We start from the raw sequence: 379 nt of genomic DNA on the forward strand, positions 1-379 counted from the left end.
TTTTTAACTCTGGCAGCTTTCCCTTTGACTGAAGTATCTTCATCCCCTTTTGACTCATATGATCGAGTCTATAATGCCATAGTTCAATCATCAATAGGACTATGTATAGCAAGAATTAAAGCATCTTGTACCTCGTTTGTAGTGGCGTTTGCAGAATCAGCTTCAAGTTTTTTTTTTTTGTGCAACTCCTCATGAAATGACCAAGTTTGCCACAATTCCAACATTCAACCTGCTTTCTGGGTCTAAACTTGCTTTTACTTCTGTACCTGGATTTTGATCTGCCTCTAGATAAGCCTCTGTCTACTTCAGTAGAGGCAATTATATCTGCTAAACTTGTGGTCGGTTTTCTTTCCCTGAGCCAAAACCATTGCTCCCTTTG

Source organism: Populus euphratica, unplaced genomic scaffold (genome assembly GCF_000495115.2).
Source record: "Populus euphratica unplaced genomic scaffold, PopEup_1.0 scaffold796.1, whole genome shotgun sequence".
Taxonomy (NCBI): domain Eukaryota; kingdom Viridiplantae; phylum Streptophyta; class Magnoliopsida; order Malpighiales; family Salicaceae; genus Populus; species Populus euphratica.